Raw genomic sequence first — 6000 nt, 5'->3', positions numbered from 1 at the left:
TCGTAAATTCTTGATTAAAATAAATTTTCATTTTTTGAAGGATTCTTTAGTTACCCAACACATTTGTCATATCTTGGATTTGATTGAAAAGCCACATTGGGGACATAGGAAGCCTGTGGAGAGGTGGTTCTGTTAGGATTCATCCTGAGAAGAGATGTGTGCTGGAAGAAGGGCACTGCCCTGTGAACAATTCAGCTTGCCTGGATTTTTCTGAGCAAAGTGACATAGGGATTATGCTAACATTTTTCCCAGGTTCTCTGTGACACAGAGAATCTGGAGTGGACCCTTGGGGCCAGTCTTTGTTCTTTGCACAGAACCACGGGGGCAGGTAGATTTTGGGCTCTGTAGAGTTTGCAGAGCTCTGTGGTCAGTCACACTATTTCCATAATGAATGAAGGAGCCTCATGGTGACATCCTTGGCCCCTGCTGAAGCAGAGGAAATCAAAGCCTCCTGGGACAAAGGAGAGGATCCAGGGTGGAGTGACTCCCCCCTAGTGCATGATCTCCTGGTGAAGCTGCCTTAAGGCAGCATCCTGGGTGGGGAGTCCTGGGGTCCAGGCTCATGGTGGGGCATGACATTGGAGGCAGGTGGGCAGGAGTTAGAACCCACATTTACTAAGGTTTGAAAATGGGGAAACCGCCCAACTGCTTTGAATCTCAGTATTCTAATGTCTAATCTCTGAAAGGGTAAGAAGATAATTTAATTAATGATGAACGGGAAAGCTCTTTGCCTAGAAATTTGAACCCCGGAATGCTCCACTGGTTGCTGATGCTGTTTCAAGTTCAGGAGGGGGGTTTCCAGGGGGGATGCTCTGGCAAAACTCTCTGTTCATGACTGCAAGGCCTTGGCCCCACACCACCACGCAATTTTCTCATAAGTGGAGCTGGACTACTTCTGAGACCTGACGGCTCCTTCTGCATTAGTTACAGGCAGCCTTAAGCAATTCAGAAAGGTGTCCCTTCTGCGCTTCTCAAGACAGGTTGCCCGTTCTGTTGTGCCAGCTGCATGGGATTTTAGACTTTAGAGTAGGAAGGCCTCTAAAGGCCTGGAGTTGGTCAATTTCCATTCACTTCCTCCTACTCCCGTGGCTCCCATCTATTCTCCGCTGTTCTCTGTTCTGTTCTTTGCCCTGGCAGCCCATCTCTGTGCACTGCGTCACCCAGACTACACGACTCCTGGAGTTGATGGATTTGACCAGGGCGGGACACAAGTCGGAGACACGGGGTGGAGGGGAGCATGGCCAGGGGACTTGTTGCCCTGGCTTCTTCCTTCCTTGAGTGTGGTCCTGGCAGGGGCTCCTCTCCAGGCACAGCTTCTGTAGGATGGTCCCTGGCCCAAGTCTCAGGCTCTACCACACTCAGCCACCACCAGTGCCTCCTTGTCCCTCCAGGCTTTAGGATGGTGATGGGTCCCTGCTGTTGCCAATGCTTTGATACCTTGACATCCCTTCTTGGTTCTTTTAACCCAGCCTGCCCCTCTGAATACAGTCCTTTCATTCCTCCCCTCTCCGTAATCCCTGCCCTATAAAAGGAGGGGCCTTGGTATGGAAATGTTGGGGACCCTAGTGCTGGGGTATTTCTTAAGCATGGGAACAGAGGGAGTCAGTCTCTGGAGGCCACCTACTGCAGGTCTCTTGGTTCTGGTGTCATGAGAATGCACTACTCAGGGACCAGGCAGGAAGCCGTAGGTCTCACTTAAATGGATTTCAGATGGAGAATTGAATGAAAGGACTGTACTCAAAGGGACCAGCAGGAGGACGGAAGGACAGAAAGGGGCAATACCAGGGAATGATATCGGCCAAATTACATTGCTGTATTGTGAGTACAAATATGCAACAATAGATCCCACCATTATGTACAACTATAATGCACCCACAAAATATGTAAAAAAGTTAACATGTGCTCTTTCTGAGAATAAAGTGAGATACACGCTATGAGGATCCAGCATGGCACCATTTACAAAGGAGGCACATGGTAAATCGGAGCCACTGTGTCATTAGACCCTGATTTGTGATTTCTCAACAAAACAAGAAAGAAGGCTGGACAGCAATGTAGTTTGTGACTTAGAGTGGCTTTTTGGAGCTCTTGTTATGTTGTCTGAGGAATGAATTGGATTTACTGGCCTTTTGTTTTGATTCCATAAAGAGACTTATCTCAAAGCATGCTCCCCTTTTTATAATTATCAAAGACAATTGCACATATTGTTGCACCTTCTAGAGTTCTGATGCAAAAGTCAGGGGGTCTTAGGGAAAGGAGAAGTGTTTCAGTTGAGAATAATATATTCTTTCATTAAAAGTGTCTGTTGGTGTAATGACAGCCTGTGGGATAAGATCATCACAGATGACAGGCTAATAGAGTGAGAAATACTTAGTTGTGACCAAGTATTGTCAAAAAATTAGGTTATCTCAGAGAAAAGTGATTCTACCAACATATTTACTTTGCATCATGCAGATAAAATAAATGTGGTTTTGATTTTAAATGGAAACACTTTAGGGAGGTGTTGTTTGTGCTTTTGACTGCCAATTAAACAGTGCTTCTTTTTTTCTAGGACTGGCCCCTTTATTTTCTTTTGGGAAATAATCTCTTCCCCACTTGAATCCATGGGACTCTGATAGAAGAGATACTGTTTCTAGTCCAGGGAGGTGCCATGCAGCCCAGGCCAATGGGCCCAGCACGTCCCCTTGGCCAGGCACTGATTCATGATTCAGCAGGACCCATAAGAGCCAGAAGGCTGTCAGACGGGGTCTTTTGTGAGCTATTGGGAAAAGGACTTTTCTTTTTCTTGCTGAGACTGCAGAATGCAAACCTGGAGCTGGTGGTGCCCATCTTTGCCACAGGCAGGAATCTGCCAAAATTGAAGCCAACCCTGAGGGGAGCTGACTTTTGATGCAGGGAAAGATGAAATCATGGCACCATGGATTAAGTACCCAGATCTGCCTCCAGAATTGTCTGTTATTTCACTTCCCTTTTCTTGAGTTGGTGTGAGTCGGATTCTGGCAGCTATAATCTAAAGAATGTGGATTAAAGCACAGGATGTTACTGGGCTTTTCATGTGGTTCCCCCTCCTCTCTATGACCCATTCTCTATGCACACGTGAAAGTTGTGGCTGAAAGGACTTGTCATCCATTAACTCATCACATTTTCATGGAGCGCATTCTATGGCAGTTACCATGTAGAGTCCTTGGATATAAAGATGAATAGGAAAAAATCTGCACCAGATAGACAAATGTAAACAGGCATGAGCAATGTGAGAAGGGTACAGGCCCAGCACGGTGGGTAAGAGCATGGGCTCTATTGCCAGATGGCTTGGGCCTACCGCAACACTATTGATTTCACACATTTCCTCACTTCTCTCTCCCTCTCTTTCTCCAACTTTAAAATGGGTAGAATAATCACTGTGAGGACTTTTCTGTCCATTTGGGCGGCTGTAACGAAATACTAAAAACTGTGCAGATACGAACAACAGAAATTTCTTTCTTTCAATTATGGAGGCTGCGAAGTCCAAGATCAAACTGCTGGCAGATTCAGGGTCTGAAGGAGGGCCCACATCCTGGTGTACAAATGGTGGTCTTCTTATCACTCTATTCTCCTGTGTTGGCAGGGACAGGGCAGTGTTCTGGGCCCTCTCCTATAAGGTCACTAATCCTATTCATGAAGGCAGAACCCTCTTGATCTAATCATCCCCCCAAATCCCATTTCTTGTTACTATCACACTCGTGATTAAATTCCAACATATGGATTTGGAGGAGACAGAAATGTGCAGACCATAGCAAGGTCCAAGTGAGGTAATGCATATAACAGGTGCTTGGTAAGGCAATGTAACAGGTGCTACTGTGACTGGATGCCACTTCTCAGATGGTAGAGGAGACACAGGAGGTTACCTATTGGTCCCCTCCTGCATAGGGAAGGGAATGAGTAGAGGAAAGGAAGTAATTTTTGAGCTGGACCTTGAAAGATAAACTAGCTAAGCAGATAAGAGCAGCAGTGGCCTACGAGCAAAGGAAACATGGTGTGTAAAGGTTCTGAGGTATGCCCTGGCCAGCCACTCTTGAACTGCAGTCATCTGCATTTTCTTAGACTTTATATTATATGTGGGTGACTTCTGCTTACCATGAAAGTAAGCAGAGGCTAGATCCCCAAAGGCACTATTATTATTAGTAGGTAGGATTACATCTTTTGTAAATGACCAATTTTACACAGAAGATTTAAGTTAAAATGGCATTTAGAAGTTATCATTATGAAAAAGTACAAAGAAAAATACCACCATAGGCATATCTAGTTCAAGGCTGAAACAATAACTCCAAGACTCACTTTTTCTCTTTTTATCTCCATTTTCATTTGTGGATGAATTTATTCTCAAGTGGTATTAGCTTTGTGATGTAAGATGCCAGTTGGAGGTTCAGAAGCTGAAGTCCAATGGGAAAAAAGAGATTCTCTCCAAAGACATTCCAGCAAAGTCTCACTGGCTTTAATTGAGTCACCTGGACCGATTATTTTGGTGAGGGAATACTATTCTTTGATTGATCAGGCCAAGAAGCTCATAGACTAAGCATATGAAGGAGGGTATTCCTTCAGAAGGAAGTTGGATATCGATAGCAGGAAAAGAATATGGAATGCGTGCCTGCTAGAAACACGTTTTATATTTAGAGTTTGGGAGGACTGTTGCTGGTTTTTATGCTGTGGAGTGACATGACTGTATTTCCATTTTAGAAGAATATATTAAACTAAGTGTGGAGGATGAGTTGGAGGGTTGTGGCTGGAGGTAAGGAGTTGGTTGCAAAGGTTTCTACTAACCAAGGGAAGTGATGATGAATATACGGATGAAACCTTGGCATCGAGAACGAAAGTTTCAGTGACTCAGAGACATACATTTAGGGTCTAGAACTGTAAGAATTTTGTGCTGAACAAAATTTAGTGGGGAGGGAAAAGAAGACATCTAGAATGCATTTAGGCTTGTGGCTTTGGATAGTGGCTTTGGAAGTGGGACTGGGGGCTTGGAGGAGACAGCTATTTATCTGTTTGATCTCTCTCCTGCCTCCTCCTGATCTCTCTCCTGCCTCCTCCTATTCATTCATTCATTCATTCAGTGGTGCCATTTATGCAAAGTGGAGCTACAGAAGGAGAGAGGGGACGTTATAGGACAAAAAATAGCTAATATCTAAAATTTATTTATGTTCCCTCATCTTTTTCTCAGAGTGTTACAGAAAAGGCATATTCAGAGTTCATGACATCTATTTTTCACCATAAACAACATTATTCACAGCGATGAGTGACCTGGGTACATCCTTGTGCAGAATGTGAGCTAGGAACCTGGTGCCCAGGTACCTGCACGTTTTTGACCCACACTGTGGTCTTAGCCTAGCCCCTCTGCCTTTTCATTTGTTTTGCTCTTTTCTTTTATCCTGAATGTTTTCTGTCTGTATTTTACTTTTCTAAGATGCTATAAGTCTTCCTAGAACAAGATAGTATGTAGTCAATTCATAATGCCTTATTAATATTCAATACAAGTTAGCAGTTACAAAGAATGATTGGAATGAGACTTAGATTTTTCTTAAAAAAATCACGCTTCCATTTTCCTTATACAAATATCCATAAATATGGAAAAATTGTACCTGCTTGTTTTTTTAAGAAACAAAAGACACTGGCATTTATTTGCTTAAGATTTTATTCTTTCAATACCAAAACTGGCTTTCCTTTCCCATGTCAGCTCTCTGATCCCCATCACCACCCCACCAGATATCTCAAGATAAAATTTATCTCAGGGCCTAAGACGAATAAGAGAAACTTTGTTTAAAATGCTACTCAAAATAGGCTTTGAAATGAAAGGCATTTACAAGATAAGTAAACAATGTCCAAAAATAAATGCATTTATAGATCGTGCTCAGAAAAAAATTTACACAACAATCTCGCGGGTCATGACTGTCTGCATGACATCTCCATTTCCACTTTCTCCAGAAAATTCTGTTGTCCTGAAATGGCCTAAATTTTCTATTTCTAAGA

The sequence above is a fragment of the Spermophilus citellus genome, assembly GCF_964194105.1.
Source record: "Spermophilus citellus genome assembly, chromosome: 8".
In the NCBI taxonomy this organism is placed as follows: domain Eukaryota; kingdom Metazoa; phylum Chordata; class Mammalia; order Rodentia; family Sciuridae; genus Spermophilus; species Spermophilus citellus.
This window is presented reverse-complemented; position numbering follows the sequence as displayed.